The sequence below is a fragment of the Triticum aestivum genome, chromosome 6B, assembly GCF_018294505.1.
Source record: "Triticum aestivum cultivar Chinese Spring chromosome 6B, IWGSC CS RefSeq v2.1, whole genome shotgun sequence".
In the NCBI taxonomy this organism is placed as follows: domain Eukaryota; kingdom Viridiplantae; phylum Streptophyta; class Magnoliopsida; order Poales; family Poaceae; genus Triticum; species Triticum aestivum.
The window spans coordinates 699,554,304-699,564,882 of NC_057810.1; the positions used below are offsets into that span (position 1 = coordinate 699,554,304).

At 46.1% G+C, this 10,579-nt stretch overlaps 1 long non-coding RNA gene across 1 annotated transcript; it reads left to right on the plus strand.

The window, feature by feature from the left end:
- Positions 1-1,542: 1,542 nt before the first annotated feature.
- Positions 1,543-2,554, plus strand: LOC123134960 (uncharacterized). The gene is made up of 3 exons (XR_006465779.1): positions 1,543-1,748; positions 2,064-2,220; positions 2,446-2,554. It is a non-coding gene; the product is annotated as an uncharacterized lncRNA (long non-coding RNA).
- The last annotated feature ends 8,025 nt before the right edge of the window (positions 2,555-10,579 follow it).

The following is a 10,579-nucleotide window of genomic DNA, read 5'->3' on the forward strand; positions in this document are numbered from 1 at the left end:
ATAAGTGATTTTTTTTGAATAAATATGGCCTAGGCGACAAGGTCAGCCCGGCGGAGCCGCAATGTGGAAAAGTTGACACAGGGACGCACGTCGATGCGACGCGACGACTTGGTCAACGTCGGCGGGACGACCATATCGCTTTGCCGAGGTGGTAGCGCGGCCCAACCTAAATAGATTGCCTGCACACACAAAGTAGTACAACCAAGAAATAAGAATAGTGAAAAAAGGTGCATAATTAAAAAAGGTTTGGTGAATATGGCCTGAGTGCTGAAACTAGTTCGATGGCGCGATGGCGTCGTGGTACGGCGATGTCGGCGAAGGTCAGCCTGCCCAGGTGCCAGGGAGAGGCTGGCCGGACTAACGCCAGGTACAAACGTCGGTAGAATTTCTCTGCCAAAATAATGCAGTACACACCAAAAGAAAATATTCTGGATATAATAATGTTAAACGTAATTTGGAAAAATAAAACCTGTTCGCCAGCGGTGATGACCATAGCAGACCGTAGTAAACGGACAGCAAACGAACGAACTGATGGCGCTGCAAACTCTTTTTGCCGAAGATAATATCACAGCAACAAAGTGCCTTTGTGCCGGGGAGGCTAATTACGGACAATGTTATAGTGGCATATGAATGTCTCCACACAATTCGAAAGCAGAAGGCAAAATATCCTTTCTTTGCCCTTAAAATAGATATGTCAAAAGCTTATGATAGGGTAGAGTGGAATTACCTCGAAGGAGTTCTATTGAAACTGGGATTCAGGGCTAATTGGGTGGAGATGGTTATGAGATGCATAACCTCGGCTAGATATGCCGTTAAAGTGAATGGTGAAGTAACCGAATCTTTTGTGCCAACTAGGGGCATTAGACAAGGGGACCCTGTTAGTCCTTACCTATTTTTATTGTGTGCTGAAGGCCTTTCTTGCTTGTTGCAGCAAAAAGAAGCATCTGGTCAGCTGAAGGGCATCCGTAATGGCAGAAATGGACCGCCTATTTCCCATTTACTGTTCGCCGATGATAGTGTGTTCTTCACCAGGGGAGATAATAGAAGCACCAATGCACTTAAATCGGTACTGCAAAGCTACTGTGAGGGATCAGGACAGAGGATAAACCTTCAGAAATCTTCTATTTTCTTTGGTTTACACTGTGATGTACAGATCAAGGATTTTGTGAAGCAAACTTTGGGGGTGCAAGATGAGACACTGCAAACAACATACCTTGGCATGCCGACCTGGGTTGGACGGTCCCCAACGAGTAACTTTAATTTCCTCCCTGGTCGGATATGGAAACGCCTCAACGGGTGTAGTGATCGACCTTTGTCAAGGGCTAGTAAGGAGGTTCTGTTGAAGTCAGTGGCTCAGGCCATTCCAACGTATGTCATGAGTTGCTTCCAGATTCCATTAAGTATATGTGAGAAGATGAGACAACCAATATCTAATTTCTGGTGGGGTATTGAAGATGGAAAGAAAAAGTTACATTGGAGATCATGGAATTGGTTATCATCACCAAAGTATGTGGGCGGATTGGGATTCTGAGACATGGCCATTTTTAATCAAGCAATGCTTGGAAAACAATGTTGGAGATTATTGACCGAGCCAAACTCGTTGTGCGCACAAGTACTTAGAGGTCGATATTATCCAAATGGGGACTTCTGGACAGCTCAGTGCCCAAGATCATCATCATATGTTTGGCGCAGCATTATGCATGGGAAGAAGCTGATCCGGAAAGGTATACTATGGAGAGTAGGTAATGGTAAGCACATCGACATCTTGAGGGATCATTGGATCCCGGATACCATACATGCCACTTTATTATCTTACTCTTCCACTCTACATAACAAAAAAGTTAACACCCTTATGTTGGAGAACGAGAATAAATGAAATGAAAATTTGATAAGAAACATTTTTCCAGAAGAAATTGCTGGGAAAATCTTAAGCATTCCTATTAGCTCTGAGGGTTGGGATGATTTTCCATCTTGGATATACTCCAAAAATGGTGCTTACACTGTTAGATCAGCATATAATTTAGTAAGAACGTATCAGTTTTGGAGTAACCGAAGCATTTCAGGTAAAGGATCATCATCAAAACAAGATTATTTGGAGAAGGTGTGGAAGAGACTTTGGGCCATTCAGTGCCCTAACAAGATGAAGATCATGCTCTGGAGAATAGCACACAACTGCTTACCTACAGGCTCTCAACTTCAGACACGATCGATACCCACAAGGTATGACTGCTATTTTTGCAACAGAGAGGAAAATGTTGAACATTGTTTTCTACAATGCCAATATGTAAAAGAAATCTGGAAGGAATTAAAAAAGAGCTATGGAATTTGTCTAAAACTAAAGAATTTTACTCATATTAGACAATGGCTGCTAGGATGGATAGTGGAAGCAACACCCTACGAAGCTATGATTATGGCCGTTGTTATGTGGCACATTTGGGAGAACAGGAACAACTATCGCAATGGCGAGGCACTAGTTAATCCTCTTCGCGTGGTGGGGAAAATCAAGGCTTATAATGAATTCATTACAGAGTATAAGATCAGACCAACAGGTTCCAACAGACGTGAGACCTTTACATCAACCCAAAAATGGTCTCCGCCGCCAGAAGGTTGGTTGCTGATCAATGTAGATGCTGCGGTTTTCTCCCATTCAGGACGGGCTGGCTATGGAGTTGTAGTGCGAGACCATCGAGGGACACTTTTGTCTGCATACCGAGGTTCCTATATTGATCATATTCAAAACCCAGAAGTGGCTGAAGCTATTGTTGTTCGTCAAGCGCTCATCGCTGCTGAAGATGCTGGTTTTAATAAGATTCAGGTGGTCTCCGATTGCTTGTCGCTGATGAACAAGGTTCGGGATAGGAGTTTCGACAGGTCCCCTTCAGGTGCCATAGTCCAGGATATTAAAAGTAGGGCCACAAAGTTCTTATCTTGTGATTTTATCCATGTCAAACGTGGTTATAATGAGGCAGCTCATGTACTGGCAAAATCTGCAGAATTTGATGCTGGGTCCTGTTGGTCTAGCGAGCCACCTGATCAAATCAGGGCCATTATTTGTAATGAACATATTTCTAAGTGAATGGATGTAAGGGTGCTGCCCATTATTTTCAAAAAAAAAAAAACTGATGATGGTGTACATGCCAGTTCGAGGGAGAACGTCCAATAGGGTTGCGACGACGAGGCCGTCTGCAGCGGTCGAGCTGCGGAGTATCCGGACTAGGTGCATGGAGTAGGTCACCACGCGCATGATACTGATGATCCATCGGCTTCACATCCATTGATTGCCCGACAACTTTAAAACTTAAAAAAAAAACTGTAGTAGCAAGTACTCCAGTCCACGCTTGCCCTTTTGCAAATAATTAATAGGGAGTAGTACTTAGCTCATCTCCTCACGTGGAGAGGGTTCACTTTTAGGTGAGTCATAGTACAGATCGGCCACAAGACTTGCCCTGGGACTTCAAGCTAGTGACCGTGGCGGCGGCTTATCTCCATGGAGCTCGGATGCAAAGCTAGTACGTAACCGTGTTAGTACTTTAATCCAAGCAAACTTTAGCGAAAATAAAGTACTAGTGAACGACCGAAGGGCGCCTAGTTGCTGAATTAAATAAGAAAAAGAGAAGATAATGAGGGAAAGGATCTCTCTAGATGATCGCCGCCCGTGGTGGATTTGTCCTCGGCTTCGCGGTCAAGCACCGCGTGCGCCGCCAGAGACCAGCTTGCCAATTAATCAAACGCCGCCGTCTGCCGATCAAGGGACCAGAGTAAAGCGCTAGACACCGCGAGGGAGCGCATCGTTGATCACAGATTTTTTAGACTTTTTGATCGTGACCTAGTCTGCGGACAAAGCAGGCAAACCAGCGACAATTTTTCATAAAAACTAACTTGTACAAAACAGATCTGATTAGAAAAATATCACTTGATCATTCCATCGATCCGCGACGACCACCCAGCAGGCTCTCAATGGAAGCATCAATGTCGGTTCAATATCCGGCGTATCTCGTAGTAGGGGTCCTAAGCTAGGCGTCTTGGAGCGATGATAACATGGACACGAGATTTTACCCAGATTCGGGCCCTCTTGATGGAGGTAAAACCCTATGTCCTGCTTTTGATTGTATTCATATGGGGTATAGTACAGAGTACATGTATCTACCACGAAATGATAGTAATGAATATGAGATTGTCTATTGACTAGCCTGGCCTCGGTTTATATAAGACACGGGAGGCCTAGGGTTTAGGAGAGTCCTTGTCTTGGGCGCCAAGTCTTGTGGAGTCTTCCTTGTATGCGGCAGGGGTTGTTCGAACTGGCCCATGAGTATACGGCCATGGGGGTCCTCGGTCCAATCCAACTGATCGGGAGACGACGTGGTGAGTACCCCTAGTCCTAGACACCGTCACCACCCTCGAGGCCCCATCGTGACACCATGAGCCGGCGTTGAAGGGCAATGTTTCACCGAGATGACCACCGCACCCCCTCTTGGCGTCGAAATCGACATCCATCACCAAATGAGCAAACCTGAGCACCATGCGGGCAGGCCCGGTCCTGGGATTTCAGGGGCTCGGGGCGGAAATTATAAGACGGGCCCTCAAGAAAAATTCTAATGTCTCTAAATAAAATATCACATGTGATGGTGTCACTACAGGGGAGAATTTGGCAGCTCCATCGCTCGATACAGTTCCACTTTCTTCTTCGCGGGGAAGAAAAAGCTTCTACTGCTCTAATGGCGTGTTCGGTCGCCCGGCGATTGGAACATTAGTGCTTGCACATATCTGAGGTTGGGGGCCCCTAGGGTTTGGGGGCCCGGGGCGGCCGCCCCTCCTGCCTCCCTCAGGGCCGGCCATGCATGCGGGGAAACGAGAACCACATATGTCATTCAAGGACATAGATCACTAAGACCTCAATTCTGATAATCCAACACAAGGCACACAAGGTTTTAGCCCGTAAAATCGCATATCCAAACCCACTGAACCATGTCGGTCGCCGAGTCCGCCAATCACCTGAGTGTGACCTCGCCAACCCTTCAACCTTCCTCAGAAGCTAGCAAAAGCTATGTGAAGCCACCACCACACAAGATAGATGCATCCTATAACCGATGGGTATGATGCACGCCCATAGCTGGATGTTTCCCTCCAGTTCTGGAGCAAGCCAAATTCGTTGCCTTCCGAGGAAGAAGACCTCGGGCGGCACAAAGAGGGGCGGACGGTGCTCGGCATCGAGTGGTCTTAAGGCATTATCAATGTCTTCCATCAAAACCGAAGACCAAAACTACACCCAGTGGGGGAGCGCAGTGGCGTCTCCCTGCCCGCTCGTGTTCGAATCCTACAGTTTGCATATGTGTGTCACACTCTTCTTCTTAATGAAAAAGCCCCAGGGGCTCCTCCCCCTGTTGGTCTAATTTACGCCACCAACCTTCCTCCACCTGCCACAACATGGTTGTGCGCCTAGATAAATAGTACACCAGTGTCCTAACACCATTCATACTACTATCTACTTGTCTTTTGTTACAAGACACACATTATTAGTTTTGTAATTTTCTTTGTCGTCCTCATGTTACAGTATTGCTCTTCACTTGAGCATAAATGGAATCTTTCCATTTGTAAAGGGGGTCTTTCCATACGCAAAGGAAATCTTACTAAAAGGATAGTGCATTGTCAACGAATCAAATTAAACAAACTTTTGGTTGTCATTAGACAAACTAGCAAGTAACAAGGCAAAAAATTGCTCTTCACCTGAGCAATCTTTGATGGAACATTTTCATACGTAGAGAGAATCTTTCTATGCGTAAAAGGGGTCTTCCCATACAGAAAGGGAATCTTACTAAAAGGATAGCAAATTGTCAACGAATCAAATTAAACCAAATTTTGGTTGTCACTAGACAAACTCCCTGATAACATGACAAGAAAAGATTGCATCATTTCAAAACAATGTTGTTTTGTCTTACTAACAAGCGTTCTACACCCTACTTCCTATCAGGCTGTTCAGCCTCGCATTTTGCATTGTCTTCCAGGTTTACACATATTTGAAATGTTGCTAAGCTAATTTCTTATGTCACTGGGGAAGAACAAACCAGTTGTGTAGATGAAGCTTGTACTTGTGCAAATATGACAATGAATCAAAGGTATCTATGGACATGGCAAAAATTGGGCAACACTTACCTGGAATATGCAACATACACTAACACATCAAGGAAGAGTTAAAACCCAATCGGACTTTGTTAATTGTGTAGGTACACATGAACCAGTAAGAGGATACCATTTGAATTTGACTTTTTTTATCTATGTAGGCATGAACTGCTAACAAGAGTTTTCGTACAACTAAGAGGAAGGTGCTTTCCAGTTGCCTTTTCATGTTGTGGAGGCATGATCCGGTAAGAGGTTCGAATTTTGGGTTGGCTTTTTCTTCTTCTTGTGAAGCACGAACCAATAAGAGCATGCCTTAGGAGATAGTAGTACAATGTAGGATTCCAATGTTCTTTCTATTCTAGGAATTGAAATCATAGAGCAAATGTTGCTCGACAATGTCGGTGGTAGATAGGATGGTTCCTGTCAAAAATAACTTTTCCTAATTGTACAAAAAAATCTTTACAGATTCAGTTTTTTCTCTTGCTAATCGTCTCAAATTGACAAAATACTAGTATCTAAGATTGTTGAGTTGCTCTGACCCATTTTTGAACAATCTAGGTAGAGGCGGGTGTGCTTAACTTATTAGACGTCAAACATAACATTCATCATCAGAGACCTGAATCAAGGTGAAACCACGCGCCACCAGTGGATCAGAGATCGTGGTACACTGAGGTGGCTCTGTTCTTCTAGGTTGAACCAAGAAGAAGAAAAACACAATACAACCCTTCACAAGTGTCACTAGTGCAGAACCGGGCTTTAGTGCCGGTTCGTAACGGCCTTTAGTGCCGGTTTGACAACCGGCACTAACGAGTGGGGACTAAAGGCCCCCCCCCCCTTTAGTACCGGTTCGTCACGAACCGGCGCTAAAGTGCCACCACGTGGCATGAGCTAGGCCCGGGGTGCGCGTAGGGCATTAGTGTTGGGGAACGTTGCAGAAAATTAAAAATTTTCCTACGGTTTCACCAAGATCCATCTATGAGTTCATCTAAGCAACGAGTCATGGGAGATGCATCTACATACCACTTTGTAGATCGCGAGCGGAAGCGTTCAAAAGAATGGGGTTGAAGTAGTCGTTCTCGTCGTGATCCTATCACCGGAGATTCTAGCGCCGAACGGATGGCACCTCCGCGTTCAACACACGTACGGATCGGATGACGTCTCCTCCTTCTTGATCCAGCAAGGGGGAAGGAGAGTTTGATGATGATGGCTCCAGCAGCAGCACAACGGCGTGGTTGTGGTGGAACAGCAGCACTCCGGCAGGGCTTCGCCAAGCACGTGACGGAGGAGGAAGAGGTGTAGCAGGGGGAGGGAGGCGCCAGAACTTCAGGGTGCGGCTGCCCCCTCCCCCCTCCCTTTATATAGGCCCCCATGGGGGCGCCGGCCCTGGGAGATCCAATCTCCCAAGGGGGCGGCGGCCAAGGGGGGTGGAGTACCCCCCCAAGGCAAGTGGGGCGCCCCCCTCCCACCCTAGGGTTTCAACCCTAGGCGCAAGGGGTGGGCCAAGGGGGGTGCACCAGCCCACTATGGGCTGGTTCCCCTCCCCACTTCAGCCCTTGGGGCCCTCCAGGATGGGTGGCCCCACCCGGTGGACCCCCGGGACCCTTTCGGTGGTCCCGGTACAATACTGGGTGACCCCGAAACTTTCCCGATGGCCGAAATATCACTTCCTATATATAATTCTTCACCTCCGGACCATTCCGGAACTCCTCGTGACGTCCCGGATCTCATCCGAGACTCCGAACAACATTCGATATGCTACATACTTATATTCATACAACCCTAGCGTCACCGAACCTTAAGTGTGTAGGCCCTACGGGTTCGGGAGACACGTAGACATGACCGAGACGGTTCTCGGGCAATAACCCACAGCGGGATCTAGATACCCATGTTGGCTCCCACATGCTCCTCGATGATCTCATCGGATGAACCACGTCGAGGATTCGAACAACCCCGTATACAATTCCCTTTGTCAATCGGTACGTTACATGCCCGAGACTCGATCGTCGATATCCCAATACCTCGTTCAGTCTCGTTACCGGCAAGTCACTTTACTCGTACCGTAATGCATGATCCCGTGACCAAACACTTGGTCACTTTGAGCTCATCATGATGATGCATTACCGAGTGGACCCAGAGATACCTCTCCGTCATACGGAGTGACAAATCCCAGCCTCGATCCGTGTCAACCCAACAGACACTTTCGGAGATACCTGTAGTGCACCTTTATAGTCACCCAGTTACGTTGTGATGTTTGGTACACCCAAAGCACTCTTACGGTATCCGGGAGTTACACGATCTCATGGTCTAAGGAAGAGATACTTGACATTGAAAAGCTCTAGCAAAACGAACTACATGATCTTGTGCTATGCTTAGGATTGGTTTTTGTCCATCACATCATTCTCCTAATGATGTGATCCCGTTGTCAATGACATCTATTGTCCATAGTCAGGAAACCATGACTATCTGTTGACCAACGAGCTAGTCAACTAGAGGCTCACTAGGGACATGTTATGGTCTATGTATTCACACATGTAGTACGATTTCCGAATAATAAGTTATAGCATGAATAAAAGACAATTATCATGCACAAGGAAATATAATAATAACCCTTTTATTATTGCCTCTAGGGCATATTTCCAACAGTCTCCCACTTGCACTAGAGTCAATAATCTAGTTACATTGTGATCAATCGAACACCCATAGAGTTCTGGTGTTGATCATGTTTTGCTCGCGAGAGAGGTTTAGTCAACGGATCTGCGACATTCAGATCCGTATGTACTTTGCAAATATCTATGTCTCCATCTTGAACATTTTCACGGATGGAGTTGAAACGATGCTTGATGTGCCTGGTCTTCTTGTGAAACCTGGGCTCCTTGGCAAGGGCAATAGCTCCAGTGTTGTCACAGAAGAGTTTGATCGGCCCCGATGCATTGGGTATGACTCTTAGGTTGGTGATGAACTCCTTCACCCAAATAGCTTCATGTGCTGCCTCCGAGGCTGCCATGTACTCCGCTTCACACGTAGATCCCGCCACGACGCTCTGCTTGCAGCTGCACCAGCTTACTGCTCCACCATTCAACATATACATGTATCCGGTTTGTGACTTAGAGTCATCCAGATCTGTGTCGAAGCTAGCGTCGACGTATCCCTTTACGGCGAGCTCTTCGTCACCTCCATAAACGAGAAACATGTCCTTTGTCCTTTTCAGGTACTTCAGGATATTCTTGACCGTTGTCCAGTGTTCCTTGCCGGTATTACTTTGGTACCTTCCTACCAAACTTACGGCAAGGTTTACATCAGGTCTGGTACACAGCATGGCATACATAATAGATCCTATGGCTGAGGCATAGGGGATGATGCTCATCTCTTCTTTATCTTTTGCCGTGGTCGGGAATTGAGCCGAGCTCAATCTCACACCTTGCAGTACAGGCAAGAACCCTTTCTTGGACTGATCCATTTTGAACTTCTTCAAAATCTTATCAAGGTATGTGCTTTGTGAAAGACCTATGAGGCGTCTTGATCTATCCCTATAGATCTTGATGCCTAATATGTAAGCAGCTTCTCCAAGGTCCTTGATTGAAAAACACTTATTCAAGTAGGCCTTAATGCTGTCCAAAAGTTCTATATCATTTCCCATCAAGAGTATGTCATCTACATATAATATGAGAAATGCCACAGAGCTCCCACTCACTTTCTTGTAAACGCAGGCTTCTCCATAAGTCTGCATAAACCCAAACGCTTTGATCATCTCATCAAAGCGAATGTTCCAACTCCGAGATGCTTGCACCAGCCCATAAATGGATCGCTGGAGCTTGCATACTTTGTTAGCGTTCTTAGGATCGACAAAACCTTCCGGCTGCATCATATACAGTTCTTCCTTAAGATGTCTGTAAGGAATGCCATTTTGACATCCATCTGCCATATCTCATAATCATAGTATGCGGCAATTGCTAACATGATTCGGATGGACTTAAGCTTCGCTATGGGAGAGAAAGTCTCATCGTAGTCAATCCCTTGAACTTGTCGATAACCCTTAGCGACAAGTCGAGCTTTATAGATGGTGACATTTCCATCTGCGTCCGTCTTCTTCTTAAAGATCCATTTGTTTTCTATCGCCCGCCGTTCATCGGGCAAGTCTGTCAAAGTCCATACTTTGTTTTCATACATGGATTCTATCTCAGATTTCATGGCTTCAAGCCATTTGTTGGAATCTGGGCCCGCCATCGCTTCTTCATAGTTCGAAGGTTCACCGTTGTCTAACAACATGATTTCCAGGACAGGGTTGCCGTACCACTCTGGTGCGGAACGTGTCCTTGTGGACCTACGAAGTTCAGTAGCAACTTGATCCGAAGTACCTTGATCATCATCATTATTTTCCTCTTCAGTTGGTGTAGGCATCACAGGAACATCTTCCTGAGCTGCACTACTATCCCGTTCAAGAGGTAGTACTTCATCGAGTTCT